The 25,977-nt window shown below is 40.4% G+C and overlaps 1 protein-coding gene across 3 annotated transcripts in view; it reads right to left on the bottom strand.

The window, feature by feature from the left end:
• Positions 1 to 25,977, bottom strand: part of TENM2 (teneurin transmembrane protein 2) — a 742,100-nt gene that overhangs the window by 557,309 nt on the left and 158,814 nt on the right. For all 3 annotated transcript variants that reach the window (XM_032124698.1, XM_032124699.1, XM_032124697.1), the window contains one exon: positions 5,172 to 5,277. The gene's annotated coding sequence lies outside the window, so the exon portion shown is untranslated. The remainder of the gene's footprint in view (positions 1 to 5,171; positions 5,278 to 25,977) is intronic.

Below are 25,977 nucleotides of genomic sequence, written 5' to 3'. Positions count from 1 at the left end.
ACATTTATCAGACACCTACACAGTCACACTATCTCAAACACCAGTCATGAAGTAATTACAAACAGGGTTTCTTCCACGACAGATGCTGACTGAGAACCTTTCCCTTTTCACAAGGTAGCTCTGAAATAGTTCAGCCCAGGATTCGTCATCAAACAGGAAGGGCTACATCAATCTCAGCACACAGAACTTGTTTTGAAACCCCACCAAGTTTCTAGGAAGACTTCAGAATTGGTTGCATGAAAATCTAGAATTGCCATTGCCAAGTTTTCAGTACAGGAAAGGGATAAAACTATAAATAAAGGAAAGATTACCAAGAGCACCACAGACAGGATTTTACATCTTCCTTCATGTCAGATGCCCCTATTCACTGCTTGCAGCAGGTTATACAGACTATTTCATAGAGAACAATCTGTCATGAGCTGTAACTGTTTTCTTTGGGCTCTCTAAGGACAGCTCCAGAACGCACAGAATGTCATTTCTAGAGTTTCTAGGCAAGACCTGTCCCCTTCAGTCTCACTTTAAGAAGCATTCAGGTGGTTATCCTAACATTTCCCGCAACCTTCCACTTTAGGCCAGTCTGAATACCTACAGCATTTTCCCCCACCCTTTCACCCACAGTCCCATATTCCCATAGAAGGCAAAAGAGGAGTTTTCTTTTTAAAATGAGTATGACATATATTAAAGCTTGCCCTTCATGAGAAAAATCAAAGGTCAAAGCTCAAGTATTTTTTTCCCCACAGAGCCTTTTTCACACAGAGGTTCATATCCTACTCAAGTTTATAAAAAATATATGAATTATACAATGTCCTTTTTCACACAGTACCTCATATACCACTGAAGTATTTGAAGAATATATGAATTACGGAATGTCATGGCACAGAATGCAGATTGTTAACAAAATTTGTACCTGACTCCAAGAGTATTCTTATAAAACAGCAAATATTATCAGCATCTATTTATCAACTCCCATCTTTGTATGCTACATAGTAGTCAGTCAATAAAAAAAACGAAAACCCACAAACCAAACAGCAGGACTTCAAATATCCAGTTATCTTTTCCAGTACATTTTTACTTGACCTTTAGTGATAATTTGGTATTTTTATATAGTTAGTTTTTTCACTACATCCTTCTCAGTCTGAACACTTGTATCTAGAGTCCATTAAAATGTTTTAAGATACAGTAATTTATTTTTTTAATTATCCTAGACTTACTAGTCTGCTTGAATTATTCCCATCTTCCATACATCTGACAGAGGCCTGAATTTATCCAAAGTAATATTCAATTCCTCATCTGCTCTTGTAGTTCTTGAGAAATGGCAGTGCTTCATTTCCTCCTATCAAATCTTGTCTTAGAGAATGCTGCCAAATAAATTTCTCTCCCAACAAATATATTTGCAGTGCTAAGGCCAACGTGTGGGCATATGTGCTGATAAATTTAAAACCACTCCTAAAAGTAGATAGGTTAAGCTCCATTAATATTCTCCTAAATTTCATAACAAAGACAAAAATGTAAAGAAATGGTACTTGGCGCTATGGCATAATTTTCAAAAGCATGGGCAACACCTTAATTCTACTTCTGTAATTACCACATTACAGTGACTTATTTTAACTGCATATATGTCCCTGCTCTTTCATCATGCTTAATTTTTGCTGATAATTCCAGGACAGCGTCCATTTTTCTGTATTTATTTAAAAAATAAAATTAAAACAATTTTCTGATGCATTGTTTCTTATTTGGGATACGGACTTCAGGTATGGGGCAAGGAATGGGAGGACAACACTGTAGCAATGCTGATTTATTAGTTAGTTTATAATTTAGAGTAATTCGAGTAAGTTTTATTTACACAGGATGGTAATCTGCCTTTGCTGCCAAAAGAGTTACTCAGGAGAAAAATCAATAGCAGAAGTTGCATTGGTTTTGTGGCTCCATTTCTGAGTGCTAATATTTAACTTACCAAGCTCTAGCTGGGAGTTTGCTGCTTAAGAAATAAAAGATACAAATACTCAAGAACACATTCTTTGTAAACTTTTTTCCCCTTTAAAAATCGTTGCAAACTAATAAATCCAACATGGTAGAGGCATCCAAGTCTGACAGTAAAAAGAGGGCTTCTTCAGCTATTTGTTCAAGTAGTTTTGACTATTCATACCAATGGGAATTTACAGCAGGTTTTCAAACCATACAGAAGATGCTCTTTTATACAGAGTGGCAGCACTAAAATTGAAAAAAAGTTTGAATCCTCCAAACCCAGAACTAAGAACACAGAAGCTGGCATGATGAAGAGGCTGTTTTCTTCCAAATCCCACAGAAAAAGGGAATTTACTGTCAAGATGCATAAAGCTAAGAAACTGAGTCCTCCCTTGAGGATAAATCCAGAAGGGTTTTGTTCAGGAAGTTAAACTTGTTTTTTCTCTAAGGTAGTTACTTTCTAAAGGCTTTGATCCACCATGATGGGATGATAGCAGCCTTTGTTGAAAAGAAAGGAAGTTTTAAAAACAGCAAACCTAACAAATATGCTGAAATACTGATGTCACAGCCATGACCTCTGAAGAACACAGAGGATGCTGGAGAAGGACAATGGAGGGAAATGAGTCTCCATAGTTGTTTGGGAACTGATGGTGAGTCTTTGACAGAGCATAAAGAACAAAAGGCAGAAACAGGCAGTGCTGAAGGGCTGGGCAAACCACACAAAAGGGTTTCCACAAAATGGGAAGTTACCAGCACTTCCTCATCACACCAGAAAATCCACAAGAATACAAGTTTAAGGAGTGCAATAAAGAACAGACAGTACCAGCTCAAAAATGCAAAGTCAACAATAGAACCTACAGCAGGCTGAAAACAAGTGATGCCACTGGCACCTGGGACAGAACCCAGGGCAAATCCCCAACCCCAAACCTGCAGCTAAAGAAAACTCACATGTAAAGACAGAACATCTCCCAAGACCCTAAAGCCCCAAAATGAAACCCCAAATCAGCTGATGTACCACACTGTGTGTGATCTTGTAGTGCTCGTGTTCCTCTCCTGTCCTTAGGCTCTGAGAGGAGCCCTCTCTGAGCTGGAGGAACAGCTGCAGATCCTCTAAGGCGAACACTTCATCGCTAGGGAGAGAGAGCTCTGCTCCTTACAAACACCACTGAGCTCCTTGTCCCAGCCTGCGTCTCAAATCAAACGCAGAGAAAACTGCCCCAGACATATGATGGGGAGCAATAGGAAAAGCTTTTTCTTCAGGCCCTGAAAAACCTTCCTGGCCTCAGTATTCTCCAGAGCAATGAAAATAAGTAATGTACAGGATCTAGCCACCATTTTAAAAGTTTAAGAAGGCACATTCTCAACCTCAATTACTGCAGGCAATTATGAATTTGATTTCACGTTCAGCTTTGTTACTGACCTGCTGTCTGACCCTGGGAGATCGCTTGGTTGTTGGAACCTAATACTTGGTGTTATTTTAAAAAGACAGCAAAAACAAACAAACCAAGACTATAGCAGGGGATTTTGGGATCAAGCTATCAGGTGTTTTCAAATTTTCACCAAGGACCTACTTCTGCAACCTTTCCCTGACAAACTGCTGTTGAGATACACAGCAAAAGTGAAAGCTTCTGGATCTTTTATCACTTAATGTTTTTTCTCCTGGAACTTGGTGTGGGAAGTACTTGTCAATCTGTTCCTTAACTATCTGAAGATGGGCTATGAAGATCCCTTAAACACATGAATTTACACACAGAGCATATACAAATAACTTATACATAGACTATATAGATACATTTATAACAGTCAAAATAGATTTCAGGAATCCCCTATTTCATATTTCCAATTATACAGAACTGACAGAAAACTGTCATGAAACTTAGACTTGTAAAACAATAAAAATAAATTTTAAAACCTCCACAATCCCACCAGATTTTCTTTCTCGGTATAAAGTTTATTCTGTATATTTATACTGAATTATCTTGTTTTTCTCATTTTCATTTTCTTGCACAACATAAATTTTGAAAATTTAAAAGTTCAGGCCCTTAGAGGTATTTACTTTGTAAGTATAGAGCATGGATCTCAATGGCCTAAAGACTGAACAAGTATGGTCCTGTAGTAAGAAATTAACCTTCCAGCAGAAAACATGTAATGACAGCCAAATGGCCCATTGCAAACAATGCAGAAGAATGTGCTCATTTTTTTCAGCGTGAATAAAAGAATTCCCTCAAAATTTGGCGCTTGCCATATCTAAACCCCACAATTTTGCCATGCTTTTCAAGACAAGTGAAACAATTTAAAATGTTATATTAAACTAACTCCAAATGAGAGACTTACTTTACAAAAGACACAATCTAGAAGTAGCTTCCTGTGAAATACTGCCACTGAATTTAATGACTCGAGTATGAATTCTCAGGTGTATCACCAAAAATTATACTCAGTAAAATTAAAATCCAAAAGAGAAGAAAAAAAAAAAAATTTAAGTAGGTTTGGTTTGGTCTTATTTCCTTATGGGAATCTATCAACCAAAGGTTATGTTTCCTTCACTCTTCAGCCACTCCTACGCAGGACAGCCCATTTCCACTGCTGGACACACCAGGATAAGTGTGGTACTTTATACAATTACCTGAACTCCCAGAGCATATGTACAATGGTAATTAAACTGTAGGGTGTCTTGTGAGCATTCTGACCAGCAGTTAGAGACACCACCAAAGGGCAGATAATGGGAAAGTTTCTTCTCTTTGTCTTTTCTCTGCACAGCATATATGCTCTATACAGAGACACAGAACTTCATGGTATGCAGCCAGTCCTACAGACTATGTATTTCTTGTGTTCAGAATCTGAATAAAAGTCTCATTTGAGTGAAGACAAATTGCCTTTGATGCCAGGAGCAATAAACTCCTAACATCCTCATTTGATCCTGAATGTGTCAGAATGAGCAAGTCCAGCAAATGAACATGCAGGTAGATAGGGAAAAGGCACACTTCTTTTAGTGAGGCCTTCTGAGGTAATTCAGTTGGGCTGGAAAAGACTCAAGTAGATGCTTTAAAGGAAAGTGCTGAGACAAATTGCTTTCCTCTACAAAAACACTTTCCTGCAGAGATCTTCCCAGGCACTTTTCAAGCATAGATGGAACCATTTTGGTCGATAATATAAACACATCTCTGAGCAAAACAGCACAAAAACTCAAGTTGTGAGTACTCACTGACCGGGAGGTCGGCAGTGCTCAGTCTTGCAGTCGTTAGGGGTCGTGTCTTTAGCTCATCAGGTGAGAGGGAATTCTTACTGCAGTGGGCAGTGAAAAGCAAGAAGGATCTGTCAGAAAGAAAAAAGTATAACTTTCAGGAAAAAAAAACCCTGTAAAATACTAACAGTAAGCAAAGGCTTTAACAGTGTTTTAGTACTTATCTCTTACAGTTTTTAACTACCAAAAGGACCCCACAATCTAACCACACCAGGATGTAAGATATAAAACTTCTATATTCCTCTTTCCTTATGCCTCCTATTTTCCCCCTACTCCCTGTCCCAAATGCAGACGCTCAAGCAGAGATTGCTTAGTAATTTAATTCTTACACTAGTAAATTAGAAGGGACACATCTCCTCTACTCAGTTCGAAAGAACAAAAAGACACAGTGATCTTAAACAGCATTCCTCAAAACCTTTGCATCAAGACACTTTTCCCACTGAGCATTTTTATTACAAAAATGTTAAAATTAAAATACTCTTAGATGTCACCACTTCACAGATCGTTTGTTGCTTTTTCTGTCAATTTATTCTTCTCTTTCTCAGTATGCAATACCTTCTAACACCTGTTGATTCCCATATTTTCTTCAGAATTTCTATTAGCCACAAAAGTATTTTTGGAAAAACAAATATTATTTACTATGTCCATAGCCTCAGCAATTTCTACCCGGTCAATGAAATGATCCAGGCAGAGCCAAAACCATTTGTAAGATGACTTTGAAAAAAATATATGTTTCACATTGCATCATGAAACTGAACAATAAGAAATAATGTGAAGAAGTGATTGGTCGTTCTGCCAAAGAAATTCAAATAGTTGATGGAGCCCACTCAAAAAAAATACAAAATCATCACAGGCTGGAGGGGGGAACAGACATGTTAACCATCAATATTAGAGTCAAATGTTTTATAAGTATGTACAAAAACCTATAAAGCCAAGCTAATGCTTTTCACTGTTACACATGAAACTTTTAAGCTACTTTCTTTTCACACTGAGAGCATTTAACACTGCTTTATCCACAGCTTTCACTGAATTTAAATTAACGGTACTTATTTTTGGTTAAAAAAGAAGCTTGATGTACTAGCACTGCTTAACTGCTGAGGTTTATCTCCCTGGAAATGAATAGGCATAATTGTATTTCAGGCCAACAGCTTTCCATAAAGCATCAATTATTTGAATAAGACAAAGAATTTGATACACATTGTACATTAGTATAATGTAAAATCTTTATGGCCAGAATCCTGGCATAAGATTTTCTAAGAATATGAATCAAGGTGAAAAAAAAACCCCAGTGCTTTTAATGAGCAAATGTGAAAGCTGAAATACAGATAACCTGACTAATTAGGGTTTGGGATGCAGTCTTTACTTTCATAATCTCCTTATTTTCACTACTATGCTTACTTTCTTTTGTGCAATCCTATCAACCTATGCCTAAGTGCAAATTACACTTCTAATACCTACCTCCTGCTTTGGTAATTCTGTGCCTTTTACAGTATTTGCTTGTAATTGTTAATTCTTTTATACCTTCCCTGTTTGTGTATCACTATTTCAGGAGCTGCTGGATTTGAACAGCAAGATCCATAAGAATAGTGTTGGGTTACAGAGATACAAACACTGATAAACTACCAAGAAAAAGAGCAAGTAATTTGTGAGAGCTAAGATCGACCTCATAAGAAAACACCTTTAAACCTCAGGAAAGCCTACCGCACTCAGGCTTTTAGAACTGATCACGGGGAGCTGTTGATTAACAAAAGGACACGTGGCTACTTTGCGACTGAAGTTGAGAAGTATTTTGGCTTTGAAAGCCAAACCAGAGCCCACGGTGCCCGTGCTCAGGCCTCTGCTGTGGCCCAGCTCCTGCTCCCCCAGGAGGGGACAGGTCCAGCCCAGCCCCCTGCCCAGGCACTGCCAGCCTGTCACCCTCACTGTGCTGCTGGAGTCACCTCTTCTCATGGAGCAATGCGTAGGGAAGAGACAAGATCATGCACAAATGACTTTAAAAATAAGCCTAAAGTAAGTACAGAGCTTTTCAAACTCATAGAAGATGTAAAAGCATATGACACCGTAAAAAAAGAACAGTAGAGCTACATTCTCAATTTTTCCTCTGTCCTGTTTTACATGTGGGAGGTCCAAAGAAAGATTAAACTGTCTAGCTATAACAGAATTTAAAAAACAAACAAACAAACAAACAAAAAACCACAAAACCCAAACAAGCCAAACAAAAAACCCCATCATAAATGCATGTAGTAAATTAATTAACAAAAATCAAAACAGGTTTCATGTTTCATTACAGGGTTTTCAATTACGTATTTGTTACCAAGACTGACTAAAAATACAATCTGACAAGTTCTAATATTTTTTTGCCTTGAAGTGCCTTTCTGTAAGAGAGCAAGGGAAAAGTGTTTGTAAACATCTACCAGTATTTACAAACAAGCCAAACCAAGCAAGAAAAGAAGCAAAGCCAAAGGGAATGAAGTTGTTCCTTTCGGGCATCTCTTACAATAATACTGGATACTTTAAAAATAATTTTGGCAGGTACTACACAAGCAGCATAAAAACAGAGTGCACTGTTTCTCAGAAGAGAAGTCACAGTGGCCACACCACTGCAGCAGCTTGCCCATTTCCATAATGCCTCTCCATAGCAGTGCCAATGAGGCACAGTGAGCATTAAAAACTCCAGGGCTGCCTGTCTGCACCAGTGCCACACTCAGGTCTGTGCTGCCATTCACATCCCAGCTACTCCAGCAGTGCTAGGAGCCACTGCAGCAGGGCACGGAGCAGCAGTACAAAGAGGGTTAAATAAATGGAAGGCAGAGTTGTAAATTATTTGGAGTGTCACTGGAAGAACTGATATAAAAACCCATAAATTTGCTACGTGCTGCAAGATCTGGTCCTTTAGAGTAATCTGCCAGGACTGCCAAGATGGTATCTATGAGCATCCAGACACTTAAAAACTTTGAGAGAGGATTTGGCACACTTGATGCTGTTCCATGTCTTGCCCTTGGTAATGATTAATTAATGAGTCGTGTTTCTTAGATGAAGGTTATAGATTACACATACAGTAATGATAGAAATTAAATATCACAGCTGCAAGCATATAAAATCCAGGGAACAGCAAAATCTACATAAAACAGACAACTTGTCCTGGTTGGTACACACTCTATGTCGTATTTTATTAGTAGTATTTTTAATTTTATTTTTTTTTAGTCAGTAGATCATTTAGCACAAGGTACTGAGAGCTTCACTAAATCAATTTCCTGCTCGTTTTTGACACTGCTGGCCCCAGGCCAGGCAGCCTCCCTGACTCACCCCCCGCTGCCGCTCAGCACCAACCCCTCCATGCTCACCACTCCCCAGAGGATACTACTGCGATTTAACTGACTGAGATCTTGGCACAAGAAGATGGAAGAAGTGTCTGTGAATACCACGTGCCAAATTTTCCTTGCACTTCACATTATACAGCACTTTGCATGTTACAGGACAGGTCTGGGTGCCTTCAGTGGGAGCTCAGAGTGATAAGCATTTTTACATGCCCAGTAAATAAGGGACAAGTACACATTTACTGGCCATGCCACAGCCTGCTTAATGCAGGAATCTATCACCATGCAGGCATCTGGGGGACACAGCAATTCCAGTTCCCCTCTCTCCTCAAGGCTGCAGCCACAGGAACACATCAGTAGCAGTCACCAGCTTTGTGTTCAGCTGAAGAGGCAGCACTGCTCCCAGCAGCAACTCACTTCTTAGCTCAGCAGCCAGCTGTGCAATACTTGCCCTCCTCTGAGCCAGCACAGGAGCTGATGGGTTACTCAGTGAGCCTGGCTGGGCACCTCACCAAAATATTCCTGTTTCTTTTGTCTCCTCCTGCCACAGTTTTAGTCTGCATCAGTTCCTCACTTTGGCTCTATGTATTGCCACGTGAGGAGGCAGTGCCAGCACATGGGACAGGAGTGGGAACACGCAGGAATGTCCTGATCAGGTGCTGACAGCTGATAGCAGAACTGTAGTGTGAGACAACACAAACTATTTGCATTATATTATATCCCCCTCCTGAACAACCTGCTTCATGGACTGCACCCCAGCAAAACAAATCCACAGCACCGATCTTACAAACACCACCCTACGTGACTTCCCAAGACTGAATTGTTCTTAGGCTGCATCTGATCAAAGCACTGCACCAATGGTTCTTAAGAAAATACATCATCATGCAACTTCACCCAAAGGCCACGACAAATTCAAATTAAAGATCTGTGTTTTGGCTATTAAGTCCTTGACTTTTCTCACTGCTCCACCCCCACACAAATATCTCTTTTTCTTTGGCAACTTGAATAATTGCCTTGCAATGTAAGCCAGCATTTCAATAAAGACAGAGGGATGCTTGCAGAGAGATTACTTGAAAGAAAAACTGGTACACAGTATTCAAAAAACAAATCTAGTACTTTCACATCAACTCACTTCATATGCACAGAGCACACTTTATATTCAATGTATAGTGTATTCATTCTCCAGAAACTTAAACAAATTAATGATTTATAAAATTCTGAACATTCCAACAAACTAGGGAATATCTAGAATTTCTATTCAGTTGATATTTAACATAAATGCCAATTACTTGAAGTGATACTGATCACAACACAGCACCCTTGACAAATTGGAGTAAAACTTTCAAAATATGTTTTTCCTCATCCTGACATCAATACATATAATGGAAATCAGGTTTATGAGCTGTAGGCCAAACTTGAAAGAAAAAAATATTTCTTCTTCCTATTAGCCAGCAAAAGATATGAGAGAGAGTGGTGGATTAGTAGATGGAAATTAACTGAATTCTGAGTAATGAAAAATAATAATAATAAAGCTTTTAACAGCCATGAAATCATACACATAAGTTTTTTCAATATATTACAGCTGTAGAACAAAAAAAAAAAATGACATTACAAAAAGGAAGAAATCATAGATTTCTCAAGTATATAAGTTTTGTACTTCATAACTGACATATTTCCAAATGTCTAGCTTAAAAACAGCATCATTTTTTCTAACGAATATTAGTACTAGCTGAAGACAACACTTCATATTTTCACAAGAAATATCGGATAAAGTTGGCGAGAATGGGAATGCAGTCTTTGATAGTAACAGGAAAAAAAAGATCATGGCAAAAGTCTAATATCACTGCTTTCAAGAGGCAGAGAGCAAAAATTGCAGCTGAATCATAGCAGAATAAAAACCCCAATACACCAGTGAAGTAACTCTGTAACATCTTCAGAGACACAGCAACCTTAATCCAAATAAAAAGAAAAGCAGTAAAAATAAAAAACATACCAGTCTGACATGCCTACTGAAATACGCAACCCTGAGACCAGGAGGAAAGAATGCAGAAGCTGAAGGGAAGCACTATGGTCATCCAAACGTGAAGGAGACCACGATTTCACAAAGAAATTAAAAGTGCTACAAAAGAATAACAATAAAAGTTGGTGTTTAACAAGCAACAGCTGTAGGAAGAAGCCTCTGCACCACACAAATCAGAACACAAATAAAGCAAAATCGTGCTCAGTGAAAAACTACATCATTTACCACCACTGCTGGGTGGTTCATCCATGGTCTATATCTAGTTACAAACCAGAGCTTTGGATGGATTACAACCCCTGGATAACAAACTTCAAAGACTCTGTCCTGTTCAAGGGTATCAGGAGTTCCTAAAACTGCAAGAGGAAGAACCTGAAAGAAAAAGACACAAAAATCTCTAGAGGAGAAATGACTAAACTAAATATTTTCCTGCATATTTAAAAAAAGACAAAATCTGAAAGGTTATTGTGTTTTGTTTTTTTTTCCCCCAGAACAGGTACAGTGTGTATTTAACACCTACAAATAATATTTCTTGTTTACTAACAAAACAAAGGACTGAAACAGCATCAGGTAAACAGGAAACATCTATCAATAATCTGGAGAGTAAACAAGAGACCAACAATGAAGAATTCATTCATTTCTCAAGAGGAAAATAAAGGTGTTGGAAGGGGGAAAGAAAATGTCTGACTGAGATGCATGAAAGGCACTCTGGTGTTGGGCAGGAGAGCAGCACAAAACATCTGGGGCTGTGCCCACCACAGCTGGTGACCCAGTAAGGCCCCAGGCTGTACAACCAACGAGAAAACCACTCTCGATACTGAGTTTTGGTTTAGATTTTCTTTTTAAGTAGCTCAACTAACCAAAACACTAATCAGTGTCTCCACAGAGTACAGACCACAGCATAAATCTCAGCAATTACTGAAAGGTGCAAAGACTTTGTATCCATGCACACATAAACGCCACAACTCGCAGTGCCTCCACTGAATCCAGGGGATTCAAAGAAATGATAGAAACAAACAGCCAAGTAGATAATAACCAGAAAAATTAGTCAGGAGCTTCGCTTGTAAGCCTGAAAATAAATACAACTGTATTTACCATTACTTTACACCGAGTTTCCAATTTAAAAGGATAAAATAAAATGGAGAAAACAGTAAAACATACAGTGAAAATGCCAGAGTATCAGGAACTTCCAGAATTACTGCAGAGCTTCAAAGATGGGCATCATGGTAACCAGAACCAAAGAGCAAGAGACAGTAATTTAAGGTGAAAACATCAGGAGAGCAGGACAGGGAACAGACAAGGTGGGTGATCTCATTAGGCCAAAGACAGCTCACCTGAGGATGAAAGGAACAAGGGCTACCAGAAAGTGAAGGGAGTATCATCAGGGCAGGTAGAAGAGCTGTCTCTATCAGCCCTTTAGTGCTGCTGGGAGCAGCAGCCCAACAACATCTGAGATGGATCTGCAGCCTTGAACAGCAAGTCAAGTCCTTGCAAGTCAAGTCCTTCCTTACATTGCACCAGACACTAAGGTAGAGGCACCTGAAGCAGCTTCAAGCATTGGGAAGCATTCTTTAGGGGGGATAAAGGAAATGAAACTCTGCACCCATTCACAGCACCATCACCAGGCACCACTGAAGCACAAGTGTAACTGGATCTGGATATAAGCAAAGCTTAATATTCCACTGAATGAAGAACCCTTCCAGCAGTATTTTATGAAAAATCAATAGTAATTGCAATTCCAACCACTGTCTTTGGATAAGCATTATTATTTACAGGCTTACTGAGATAAGCAGTATATTGTCTCTTTAAAAGGGATGAATAAAGTTACATCAGGAGAGTCTCTCTCTCATTCACATACATAATTGTGTGTAGGTATAAATACACATTCCCTTCTCTATATGAAGGGTAGCTAAACTGAGCTGCTGCAGACATGTGCACTTGAAAATGCCTCTGGCTTTGTGCAGTCTTGCACAGGAGCGTATTCTATAAACTCTCCAGACCAGGAGAGCACCACCACCGTGATTCAGCCCTTTACATTAAATGGTCAAAGTCCTGGCATGCTTTGATTAGATCTGAAGAGAAGCAGCAATACATCAGCCACCACCTTCCCCTCCCCTGCCTGGGCACTTCCGAAGAAAAGGCTCCCTCCCAAAGCCCCAGGGCAGCATCACCTCTTCCCACTCGGCAGAGCACTGAAAACAGCAACACGGCAAACACCACAATGCACTGAATTTACTTCCCTTTGACCAAAGCCCACCACTCTGAGGAAATGACACCACAGAGAAAGCTGCAAGGCATGTTATCCTGACCTTCCTGACTCTTTTCATGTGAGAACCAGGAGACAAACAGAACTAGCAGTAGTCTGGTTCAAAAGTCTTTTTTCCCCCTTCTTTCTTCTCTCCTTAAAAAAGTTGGTTCTTTAGACAGCAAATGCACATTTGCTAGGGAATGCTGCGGAGGCCACAGGTTTACAACGATTTAAGCAATGGCAAGAAAGCTCCTCAGAGAGCCCCACTGAGGCTTCCCAAGCAGCCAAGGCCACATCCAGCCCCAAAAGTCCCCAGACCAAAAGGGCTGCAAGCCTGGGAAAGCCTAAGTGGCATTTCAATTATGATTGCCTCTTGTACTGTCCCCAGGCATCCACTTGCGGCCATCGATCTGAGCCAGTGCAGCCTATCCTATTTCTAGTTCCTTCTGGCATCCAACTCTGGACAGAGACAGACAACAATGATTTGGCTGATCACACCTCATTTTGATAATGCCTTCTGCACTGGCAAATGAAGACAAGAAGTCATATTTTCGCCTTTCCCCAAGATGTTAATACAACCCCAGAATATTGTTGGTACATCAAGCACTACATATTTCCTAATTTATTTAGACCCACAAGGTGGTGTGATTCAAAGACACAGAATCAAGCCACAGCACTAAAAAAGAGGCATTATGAGATCTTAATCCCCTTCAGTAAACAGCAAACTAAAAAAAAAAACAAAAAACCAAACAACAAAAAAACCCAACCAAACAAAAAACCCCACCAATAAAAAGCCCTGCAACATTCACAGTTGCTTTTTGCCCTTTCATGTTTTCAGTAGATCCCCTTTCTTCAACTACAAACTGTAGATACTCTGTTTTAAAAAGTGTCACAAACACTACACGTTTTCCAGACCTGTTTCACCTGTGAATGTATTCTCTGCCAGAGAATACATTAGTCACCCATTAACAGAAACAGCTGCAAGAGCAGCACAGCACGTTGGTGCTGATACATTGCTGCTAACGAGCATAAACTGCACTTTATACTGCACTGTATTGTTAGGAAGTGCAGAAAACTAAGAGTTTTTCATTCCTCTATATTTATCCATATTTGAAATACCTAAATATGGTCTGAAACTGCCTTTATTCCCCCCACTGTAACTTGTGTTCTCATTTAACTTAGCGTAATGAAATTTTTCCCTTCTTTAAGTGTAGCTCTGATAAAACGGTGGCATAAGAGCACACAGTTGGTTAATTCGTGACACAAAATAAAAGGCCAACTGAGTGGCAAGCCAGAGCTGTCATTTGAAATTAGGGCATAAGACAACCCTAATGTGATCTGAAATTCAGATTTATATTAGGCCTCATTAAAGCAGTTTAGAGAAATTCTTACTTCTTTTCATTGGGTCTTTTTATCTAATTACTTTTACAGAATGATGTATATAAATACATAAAGTCTTTTGAAATCATAAAATATTTTAATATTACATTTCTTCAGCTATGCAAGAGAAAAGGCAAGAGCCTTCACAGTTAATTAAAAATTAAAACCCCCCAAAATTATGATAAAAAAATCTGGCCTATGTATTGGATATTCCTTCCAAAATGACCTCAAAATAAGCAAATACCAAATATTCAGAGAATTAAGCAGCAATTTTCCAGTTGTCTTTCAGATAAGGGTTATTTATCATAAAACTACAGTCCACATACTTTTACAAATTGTAGTTTTAAGACGGATTTACTTTGTCTGTGTAGATTCTGTTTATTGTTGTCTTCATCTCTTACAGTACCTGTCAACTCCTCAGCTTAGGCCCTTGATACAACACAGCAATAAAACACACCATGTGTAAATGCTTATGGCTTATTGACAGTCCCTCATTTATAACTATGTTTGTTCATTAATCCCTAAAGAGCCACATGCACCTTCTTCAGCAGCATCCAACTACTGACTGTAGTTTATTTGTTTGCAAAACATTTATTTTCAGTATGTTTATATGGTAACTGTTGCAGTCAAAAATTTTTTTTCATTCAAAAAAAGTATTTCTCAGGATACTTCTTTTGTTTGGTTGTTTTGTTTGTTTTGGTTTTTTTGGCTGGTAAGTTTCTTCCTTGGTTTTTTTAATAAGCCTTTGGGAAAGTAACACAAAGAGCAAATTTGATATCCACCAGGAGATTTGGTGTAATTCATCTTCTCCTAGCCATCTCTATCACTCTGCACTGAGCAAACAGGACAATTTTAAAACCTGCAGGTGTTTTCATTAAACACATATTGATAAAAAGTACTGTACATGTTTTCATTTTCACAAAACAGAAAAGACTCAATGCACCAATGAGCTTAAAGGCCTCACTTAAGAGTATTGGTGTTTGAATACTGAATAGCACCTAAGTGAGCATAAATACACTCAGGTAGGATTTTCAAGTATTAAAAGCTAAGACAGGGAATCTATACATAGCCACTGAATAAAGCAGAGCTTAAAAGGACACCGATTGCTCCTGGCTTTGCTAACTTAATAATAGGCAAGAAGTTTGAATGGTTTCCCCTTTACAATGAAAAACCTGTAATGCCCATACATACAAGGGCAGCTCAACTTCTAGATAATAAACCCCTAGAAAATGCAACTAGCACCTAAATTTCAAAGTATGGAATTTCAAGTGGCCTTTTGAAAAATATTTGGATTAGAAAAGAATACCGTGAGTTGCACGTAGGTGTTCAGAAATTCAAACAAATACTGCTGATGAAAAAAAAAAAAAAAGGTGATATACAAAGTACAAAACTTTATGAACAGAGTGGCTGACCATTTGTAACATGACAAAAAAAATTCCAACATGGCGCCTTATGTAGCTCTGGCTACCAAAATGTGCCAGAAGAACCACACACACCTGGAGGGAGGGTGCACCTGCACAGAACCCACTGACAGGACAAGGAGCAGTGGGCACAGACACCACCTAAACGCTGCTTTCCAGCACAGGTGTCCCAACACCGGCACTGGTCACTCAGAGGGGCTGTGGTGTCTCCATCTGTGGAGACCCTGTGGAGATATTCCAAACCCAACTGGATGCATCCTGAGCAACCTGCTCTGGTACACCCTGCTTGAGCAGGGAGCCAGACCAGAATTCCAGAGGGACTCTGGAAGCACGAGGAACTGGTAGGACTCCAGAAGTTCCTTCCAGCTAAAACTTTCAGCATTTATCTTCCACTTTTGTTTTTGGCACACCTAAAGGCAATCACTTCATACTGTCCTCAAGTGCAAGATCTACAAGATAAGTTGCATGCATGCTCTTAAAAAATAATAAGGAGCTAAACTCTCCTTTCCTAATCTGTGCTTGCTTTCTATCCAGTTAACAACATCACTGGTAATCACTGCACTTGATTTGCAAAACAAGAGAGTAAGACAGAAAAAGAGCAACAGTTAAACAAAAATAAACTGAAATTAGTCTCACAAAGACCAATCACCAGAACAAGGAGTAGGGAATAAAGACACACTTTTAATATCTGCTGGTCCATTTCTAAGAAATTTAACAGAAGGCAGGCACCTTGAAGATATTAAATTCCCCTGAGCGCTGGGAAAATCTGTCAGGTAGTAAAACAAGGGACTTGAATTATCCTCCCCTCTGAGATATCTGAGGCTAATAACTTGGCTACCTGAGCAGCTCCCACCAGGCACCCCAGGCACCCAGGGCCAGGCAGAAGCACTGCTGATGGTGACAGGGCAGGAGGAACCTGAGGGAGGTACTGCAGGAAGGTTACAGGATAGAGAGAAACGGGAACTGGCATTACTGCAGGGCAAAAAGGACAAAGGGAAGATCACATGAAATATGGGCAAATAGAAACTAGTAAAGCCTTCTGGTGGGAGGCTTGCTGAGTGGATCGGGGAAAAAGGACAGAAACCTGCAGGCAGTGAAGCTTCATTAGTTCCACTTATCACAGAACAATTTGTTTTTAGGAGAGTATTTTGGTTTGTTTGTTGTTTGCCTTACAAGGATGAACAGGTGTCTTAATATACTCTGCATGTGGAGTAACAGAGGAACAGCCAATACCAAGAGCGCTCATGTTCAGGCTCAATTTATAAATGGAAAAGTGATTCTGCATTCAACAGGAAGGATAAAAATGGTATCCTGCTGTTCACAGTGGGAGACAGAATTTAAATATCCTGTAACATAATTTGGTACATCACCACATGTCAGGCTTGACTATCCTCATTTACACCAGTAAGCTCTTACACAAGAGCAAATCTTTTCTATCCAAGGCAGTAACTTCTGATCTACACCAGGGAAAATGAAAGAGCATGAGGTGCTTCTTATCCTAATATAATTTGTCATCTCCTGTTAAATGCATTAATGGCAGATACAATCATCTGTTAGTATTGTATTACAAGATAACAATATCGGCACTGGACTGGAAGGGGAAATAGATTGTCATTTGTTGTTAAGTAACTTACACCATCACCCGCAAAAAATCAGTTAGCTGGTTGCAGTGTTCTCCAATTTCAGTTGCTTTTCAATTAAAAGAATAAATCAAATCACAACTAAAAAGAAATTAGAGGCATCACATTGGGGAAAAAAGTTTTTCAAGGATTGTTTTAACATCCACCATTATGCTCAATTTTAGATGATACGAGGTCACAACAAAGGTATCATTTCTTTCAGTAAAGTCACACCTTAAACAATATGGGGAACATTTTTTTCTCCTCCAGTTCCCAAATTCTTCCACTGTACAACAGTGTTTGGCCACAGAGAGTTTGTAGAAGACATTGCCAACAAAGCACCAATCACGACAGAAATACCCCTTGCCTAAAGGGTTCTCATTAACACTTAAAAGAAAAAAAAAAAAAAATTCCCATTTCTAATCAGAGAGTCAGTTCCGCGGGATTTGGATGCCAGCTCGGAGCACATTCCCATTCCCAGTTTGAAGTGCCCTCTGCTGGCCCCGCGCTCACCGGACACGCGTCCAGATGCCTTTGCTCGCACATTGTGGGTCACTTTTTAACAGGAAACTTCACACAAGATGGCATAAAGACTCCTCCAAAGACACCTAACTTAATTGCTGAAAGTTGTTTTCCTTTTTAAGTCTACAGAATCTGCGTAAGGGAAAGTTACAAAGGGGGTTTAAACTTTGCAGCAAGAATTGAAGGTTTGTTGGCTTGGCTCAGATGCTTTAATTCTGTGGATGTGTCACAGGCAGATTAAATGAACAAGAGAATGACCAAACAGGTGGACTGATGCTAAGGAACACCAAGAGAGCAGGTAGATACAAAGATAAAATAGAAGATTAAATGTATAGGAACAGACTGCAGAGGAGATTCAGCAAGGAGATTCAAGAAGAGAGAGCATACAGAAATCCATCCATGAAATAAGTAAGCTATTTTCACTTTGGCTAAATTAGATTTCAGCCCTGAACTTAACTAGGATGATGAAGTCAGATTTCTCCACACCATTTCTGTGGTCAGGAGGTGGGTAGGTGACACTTTTCCTTCTGAACCTTCTCTAAATCTACAGATGCCTATAGACTCGAGAGCTGCTCCCTTTGATTCCCTTATGCTTTACAGCAATCCAGTTCTTCAGAAGCTCAGCAGGGGTAACAGAAGACTGGTCTACCTTTGAGGAAGGAGGACAGCTTCAGCCAAAGAATATTAGTTATGGAAGCAGCAATAAACTCCTGAGGATACTTGCCTGGACCTGAGAAAGAGCAAATTACTCCCCAGCTGCTCCATCTTTTCCTGCTCTTACCTTGCCATTTAGATTCTTTTTAGAGAAAAACACACAGAGAAAAAAATTTTTTTTCTTTCCATTAAAGACTACAAGCCAAAAATGGGAGGGGAGGTTTAGGGCTGGGTGTTTCCCTAACAGAGATGAGCAACAGGACTGAGGCAGTAAGAAGGATCGGTAATAAAAACCACAATTAAAACTTAAAATTGATCTCAGGCTGCCCCTATAAATCTTTCATTATTCCTACCATTAGCATTATTTAGACTTCTATAATAAAACAAATACCATCCTTGAAAGGGTAGGTAGAGAAATCAGCTTTCATGCTTGCTAACCAAAAGACCTGATAAAGGATACTAAGCATTAAGATGCATCCAGATCATTAAGCCTTTGTCTTCAAAGAATTTTCATCATTTTCCAGTTACTTTTCATAGAAATTTTGGAAGCACTGGAAAAAACTAACTTCCTATGTTTTGCTAAATCTAAAGCAATTTGAGGATTTTTAGGATCAATCTTCTATCATCAATTAAAGGGGGAGGAACAATCAGGAAAATACAGTCACTGGCATTCAACCACATGCCAAGAGTTGCAAGTTTTCTGGAATAGAAACTTACTTCACCATCTGATGCAACTGTATGATAAATCCATTTTTTAAAAGTGCAGTCCATTTCATAGCCATAAAGACAAAGGTGAGCTTATACCTATATAGCTAAATTACCTTGAAATAATTAAAAGATGAATTAATTTTTCTGCTCAATTTAGGCATGCTCATAACAAAAATACTCATTTGAGTTCTGCTTTTCTAGCAATAGGTGGCACTGTCAAATATCACTTACATAAGTATCCCTTGTGCACCATATCATTCAATAGTCAAGTGGAACATCTGCAGGGAAATGTGGCTAAAGTTATTTTCCTTTCTGCTTCCCCTAAACAGGACAGAGATTACATCTTGCAGTTGTTTCATTCCCTGTTTTAAACTGCTTAAAAACATTTTTATGACAGTTAAAAACTCGAGAGAAATATGCTGTTCATGTTTTGAAGAGTATGCTGCTTTAGACAAGTGGCAAGCAAACAAACATGCCACATGCTCCAGCAATCTGTACGATAATACTAATATTTACAAAAAATATACCAAAATGCAGTGTTAAACAGGGATTACCTCAGCACTTCCATCTCACTTTTTGTGACCTGTTAAAATCCTTCAATTTCCATATTTCCCCAGATTTGTAGATAATATTCATGGTTGGCAAATGGCACATCTCTTAGCTTGCAAAATAAGCAGCTGGCTACTCTGTCCCTTCAGCTTATTCACCACCTCTCCCTTTCTTCCAAACTCACCAGATTCATGCTCTCTGCAGCATTCCCTCTACGTGCTGGTATCTTTTCTTCTCCACTAGTACTACACTGGCTCTGCAGCTGATTTCACAGAGATGCTTAACAACTGCAAACAGAGCCAGAATCCTGAGCTCACTGTTTATGAGGCTGATCATGTACATAATATTGTTTTTGAGACTTGCCACTTCTCCAGTGTAATTTTTGAAGTCCCAACTCCAATATAACATGCTCCTCACCTAAGCTGTTTACATAAGGGATATGCTTCACAGGAAAGAAAAGTGTATCAGACTGTGTCTCTTTAGGATTTTAATTTCTTTTGTTTCAAAGTAAAATGTGCTGGAAGCCCAGAAACAACAACCAGTTGTCTCAAAGCAAAGCAGGAATTAAACATCAAAGCTGTTTGCTTAAGTCTTTTGGTTATTATGGCAAAAGCATTAAATCAGTCTTAAAAGCACGACATTCCATTAGGCAACCTTCTACTCTTTCTGCACAGAGCAGCCACAGCCCTGCTATTTCACTCCACTTTCTGATGTGGAGCACACCCAGACTCCACTGGCAGTGCACTGACAGGATGTGTTTCATCCTGCACTGTCCATTGTCCCCTGCCCTCAGCTGTTCATCACCTCGGCTCCTGTTCCTGCACAACGACGACACCCTCAGCCTCCACCTGGGACTAACCTGCTTTGCTGCAGAGCTTCTTGTGGCTGAAACTCACAGCATATGCCTTCTGCTTTGGAGCAACTTATTTCCTTCCCCAGCTGGTTGAAGGCAGAAAGTAAATATGTTTTTAAGCAAGGGGCAAGCAGCCCAAATGAAATAGCACCTCCCTTACTATACCAAACTCACTGTGATCTCAGAAACACTCACTCTACATTCTGCTGTACTGAAAAATTCCTTCTACCAAGAAACCCCCCGAATATAAACAGTTCCAGTAATAGTCAAACACATCTGAAATTGCTAGAAAGTTTTCTCACCTTTTAAAAATAATTCTGCTTTAGAACTTGGTGCTCCTGTAAGGGTTTTTTTTTCTAAAATTCCAACATGGATTCTTTTAACTACAGAACGATTTACAGCTGAGGTAGCCAAAAGCCAGCAATCAGCTCAGAACTACAGCAGATGTTTCCCCAGCTGAAGTCACTCAGTCTAATTCTCTTGCCCAGTGACAAGAAACAGGACATCTCAGGACTCGAGAACTGTCATATTTAGGGTCTCAGTGAAAAGGAATTAGTGCTAGGAAAGTTATCAGGCGTGAAACTGTCACATGTTTTAAATTAGATGATAGCTTTGAATAAAAAATGTACCCCCCAAAATGGCAGTGTATTTTGTTTTAAAGGCTTCATTAAAAGAAGTCAGAACTGAAGAAACAGTTCTGTCAAGTTTAGTTGAACAAAGCAAACAGGCACGACATCTCACTACCTTAGCAACAGAGCAGTAGCAGTAAAAAAACTCAAAACCCCAGTATAGTATCTTGATGCACTGGGCAGAAATTGTAATTAAGATAAAATTACTAGCTGATATTAATTACATCAACTTTTGCTTCACTGAGTTCTCAGTTACACTGCCTCTATGTCATCAATAATTCCTACTGTGACATCTCCAATCAGCATTCCCCCTTATATTTTCCCATTACTGTCCTGTGTAAATTTAATCTGTGTATTGTAGCATCTTCCAAAACATTCTGTTTGCCCTGGACCAAGACATATCTGTTGCAGTGGTAATCCTGCAACACGCATATATCAAACCAGGAGTCCCGTGGAAAGGAAATATATATGGACAGACAGATTCTTGCTAGATGTTTCAGAGATGTTTATTTCTCCAGCCGCATGGCCGGGGCTCTGCCCAGGAACTGTTCCAGTCACGGGACCAAGGGTCCTTCTGCCCGCGCAGGGAACACAAACCAACCAATGGGAACGAGGCTGAGCAGGGGCAGGGAAGCCCCGTGTCTGTGCCCTCAGGGCCCCTCTCCCAGGGCTCCACGGCGGGGGAGGGACCCCAACACCTCACCCGTTTTATTTTAATAAAAGGAGAATGAAAACAACTGGATAAACATAACAAGAACAGTTTCAAAACAAAACAAGCCACCCTCCTGAGTCTTTAAATGTCCAAACAGATTCTCTGGAACATCTTAGGGCTGACAGAAGGGAGACAGAACTCTGAGCATGCTTTGTGGGGAAACTGAGGCAGGAGAGGGTTTAACTTCTTCCCTCCCCCTTTTCATCCCCCACTCGGCATTGGAAAGGGATTTTTGGGGAAACAATTGGCAAAAGCATGGTTTTGTGAGGGAAACCATGGATGAAAAAACGGATTGGGAATACACTGGGGTAATAGGACATAGGGTAAAAGGGAAAGGTGGGATTAGGAAAGGGAGACTGTAGGGGGACTTACAACAGAGATACTGTCTAACATGACTACGATTTTTTGCATATATACTGCCTTTTACAGGAACACCATCAGGCCCAGTGACCTGCGATGCTTGTAACCCTTTTCTCCCTAGTACAATATTAAATTCCACCACCTCTCCATCTCCCAAGCTTGGGATGCATTTTTCAGGGTTATTCTTTTTAATAGCAGTTCTATGCACGAATATGTCTTGCTGGTTGTCACACCTTGTTATAAAACCATAATTTTGCTTAACATTATACCATTTTACTATCCCTAAGATCTTAACTACTATGATCTTTTCCTTTTTCCGAGTGGCTGCTGTTTTCTGTCTCGCTGCGTCTTTGCTCTCTCTTTCGGTCGCTCCCGTGTTGGAATTGTCGGGGCTGCTGGTGCCTGCGCGCTCTTCCTGGGGTCGCGTTCGGGGCTGCGTGGGCCGGGCCGGGCCGCGCCGCTCAGTTCTCCGTGCGTCGCCTCCTCTGGTCGCAGCTTCGCTGCCGATGCCGGGCGCTGCACCCACGTCTCGGCCAGGCCCCCGAGCGACGACCCCCCCACGCCCTGCTCCAGCGCGCGTCTCGGCTGGGCGCGGCTCCGTTCCACCGCCGCTGCCGCCAGCCGCCGCCCGCGCGCCTCCCCTCTCGGTCGGGCGTTCCCGGGGCTCGCTCCACCACACGCTGCACGCGGCCGTGCGGGCACTGCCGGGTCCCGCCGCTCCCGCCGCTCCTCGCTCCGCCACCGACATTGCGGCTCGCGTGGCTCCACCCGCACGTGGGAACTGCCTCGCTGCTGCTCGGAGAGCGCTCGGTGCACGTGGCCTGGGCCGCACGGTCCCTGCGCCAGGCTTCCCTTCGCCAGGACACAGCTGACATTGCTCAGCAGTCTCGGTAACTAAATAATATTCACGAAAATATTCTTCCATCGGCATATATTTTGACTCAAATATTAACTGTGTCCAAACGGTTTTCCAAAAGCCCTTGGTAAGAATTAAATCCCAAGAAACATAGAAAAAGTTCTTAAACAACCATGCCAGGAAGTGTTTCAGTTCTTTCTGAGCTTGAATCAAGCTAAAATTTACAAATCGTTGTTCAAGAATCGTTTTAAGTTTAAGATAAATGTCCATATGCGGCTCGGAGAGCCAAGAGTCTTCCCACTGTTCCTCCATAGTTTAGATACGGAATAGCAAAGCAAAACCAAGAAGAGGAATCCAAAGTTTCCAGGGTTTACTCACACAAATCAGTCGCTTAGGGATCGGGGATCGTTCTGCTCTCAATTCTCCACCATTTGTTGCAGTGGGGATACTGCAACACGCATATATCAAACCAGGAGTCCCGTGGAAAGGAAATATATATGGACAGACAGATTCTTGATAGCTGTTTCAGAGATGTTTATTTCTCCACCCGCATGGCCGGAGCTCTGCCCAGGAACTGTTCCAGTCACGGGACCAAGGGTCCTTCTGCCCGCGCAGGGAACACAAACCAACCAATGGGAACGAGGCTGAGCAGGGACAGGGAAGCCCCGTGTCTGTGCGCTCAGGGCCCCTCTCCCAGGGCTACATGGCAGGGGAGGGACCCCAACACCTCACATATCTTCAGACAGCTTCATTCAGTGCCACAAGTAAAACCACCTCGGTGTAGGTGTAAAAACACAGGAGATGCATATCAACAACATCCAGCCTGCAATTACCTAAAGGCCTCACCTGAGTGACCCTCAAGCTGCAGCTGGGTGGGACTGACCTCCAGCCAGAACAGCTGTGCCAGAGCAGACTGACTCTGACCCATAAAGAGAGATAAGCTGGGCTTGATCTGCACAAACTGTGTTTGTGGAGCAGCAGTAGAGCTGTGACACCCGCTTTGGCCCCGCTCCCTCCGAGACAGAGCCCTCAAGCATGGGCATTTCACACTGAGCAACCATCGCAGCCAGCCTGGTGTAACATAGCTCGGGCTGGCTTGGCTAATATTCCTAATTACTGATTGTTTTTCACTGTAATCAGAGATTGCCTAGCAGTTGTACATAAACCAATGCTTGTTTGACGTTTCCTGGAGTCTCAGTCTCTCAGAAACATCCCATCACAATGACACCACCCCCCCCCCCAAGAGCCCTAACAATGACAGCCACCACACCTTCCACCCCACAGCCTCGAAAAAGAAAAGTGCCATGACTCAAAGCTGAGAAATGATGTCTCAGAGTAGTGTCCTCTTATTAGAAAGAACACGGTAAGCTGAGATTGAAAAGGCAGATTTCTGCTGTTCGAGAGAGGAACTGTTACAGAGAAACCAACAGGTGTGCTCTGCAATAATTTTCAAATTGTCACCTTGATTTATATATAAGATGAGCACGTACAGCATTACTTGTCCTGAATTATTACATTTGTTTATGTGTAAATCATCAAGGTTTAGATGCTGAGGGCAGTAAACGTTGCATTGATCATTGCTGCAGAGCCAGCTAATCCAGATAGCTCCTCAAAAACCCATAATCTAAAAAGACATACATTATCTTCATTGAGCAATTAAAATGAAATTTTATTTATGGAAGTTTGGTTTATTCTAATCTGCTTTAAAAAACAAGAGTAGACTGCATAAGCATTAGTCTTTTAGAGGACTTTTGAAAATCAGCTACTAGTAAATCTTCCCTGCATGTGGAACAGTATTAAATTTCAGGTCTGCCTCTAGAATAATTAAATACCCACCAACAGCATAATACCTTCATTAAATTAAGGTGTTTGGAGTGAAATGTAAATTTGTCTTCAGATATGAGGTTGATATTTCAACCCCTCCACAGCCTGAATATCATTATGGAGGACAGAGGCAGGGGAAGCACAGAATAACCAGAGTTGCTGAGCACTCCTCTTCTCTGGGTACTGCATAACCGGTAAATAGAACAGTTAAATGCCCATGTCTGTGCTACCTCCCAGCAAGGGAGAAAAGAAATTTTAAAAAAATAAACAACAAAAAAGCTAAGGATATTTTTAACTGCTGCCTCACTGCACACTTTCTTTGCTCAGACTCTTCAGAATTGTAATGCAAGTCTCAAATTCTCATTCAGTTTTAAAGTCCAGAAACTGACCTCATGAATTTTCCAGGCTATTAAAAAAAAAATCATTAGAATTTAAATTTAGAATTTTCTTCTACAGCATGCCTGTACGTCTGAATATACAGATATGGAGTAATAAAATACCTCCCTTCAAAAAGCCTAATATAAATGTTGTAAAACAATAACTGTCCGTTTAAGAATGTCAGGGTTCCATATATTATAGGAGCTTAGAAAGATAAGAATTATCTTTGAATCTACCTTATCACTTCAGATACTTTCAGAGTAAGTTCGTACACTATTAAGTGTCTTCTGGTTTGTCTATGTATCATATATCATGTTTGAAGCCTCAAAAGATGATTTACAGCGATCAGTATTTTAGAATATAAATCTTCATCTACTGCAATCTAGGAAGTGTGTACATTAAAAACAAGCTTGTATTAATAAGCTGGAATAATAATTACTTTTCTGTATTTAACTGCCAATGTTACCACAGACAAATGAGAAAAATAGCAGACATTCAAGCACTCATTACAGACCTTCTCTTTATAATGAGAACAACAATAAAAGCTATTAGGTGGCACATAGCTAAAGGAAAAAGCTTTTCCTTAGGTCAAATATATCAGTACTAGCTTTTAATAATCAAAACAGAAAGATTATTCCTTTAAAATCCTTTAATTCTTGATATCCACAGTTCTAATCCTCAAGTCATTGTTGAAGGCCACTTTAATGTTTGTGTTACACTGTTT

This window comes from Corvus moneduloides, chromosome 15 (genome assembly GCF_009650955.1).
Source record: "Corvus moneduloides isolate bCorMon1 chromosome 15, bCorMon1.pri, whole genome shotgun sequence".
Classification (NCBI taxonomy): domain Eukaryota; kingdom Metazoa; phylum Chordata; class Aves; order Passeriformes; family Corvidae; genus Corvus; species Corvus moneduloides.
The sequence above is the reverse complement of the archived record's forward strand: the minus strand, read 5'-3'. Positions and strand labels throughout refer to the sequence as shown.